Source organism: Tupaia chinensis, unplaced genomic scaffold (genome assembly GCF_000334495.1).
Source record: "Tupaia chinensis unplaced genomic scaffold, TupChi_1.0 Scaffold141399_1, whole genome shotgun sequence".
In the NCBI taxonomy this organism is placed as follows: domain Eukaryota; kingdom Metazoa; phylum Chordata; class Mammalia; order Scandentia; family Tupaiidae; genus Tupaia; species Tupaia belangeri.
The window spans coordinates 274775-275234 of NW_006201261.1; the positions used below are offsets into that span (position 1 = coordinate 274775).

The 460-nt window shown below is 46.7% G+C and overlaps 1 protein-coding gene across 1 annotated transcript in view; it reads right to left on the reverse strand.

Annotated features, from left to right (window-relative positions):
• The window catches only part of MCM3AP (minichromosome maintenance complex component 3 associated protein), a gene marked incomplete in the record, with an annotated part of 67198 nt that overhangs the window by 30517 nt on the left and 36221 nt on the right, over positions 1–460 (reverse strand).

Below are 460 nucleotides of genomic sequence, written 5' to 3' on the forward strand. Positions count from 1 at the left end.
GGGGATGGCCACGCCGCAATCCCTTCTCCTCCATTCTCCTCTCAGGATCTTGGGTATGCATGCACACGCGCCCAGCATGAGTTTTAAGCCACCAGGTCTGGGGCTCAAACCGTTGTCGACTACATGGGAGTCCAGTGACATAGCCATTATGCCAACTGCTGGCCCCCCCATTAAGTCTACATTCTTAAAACTGAAATGTAGTTAAATCTTCACTGTAAAAGAAGCTTTAAGATTTCATTTTTACTCAAAGTACAAACATCTGTAATGATAGAGGGACAAAACAAATAAGTGGTGGAACCAACAGGTACTGTGGCAATTAAGGTGCTAGATCCACATGGTCAACTCCACAGTTCGAGTTCTGGTCCAGGTGCTTAAAAAAAAAATACCAGGTGCATGTGTGTAAGTGCCCAAAATCCCTAGGGGAGAATGGAGGAGAAGGGACTGTGGCATGGCCATCCCC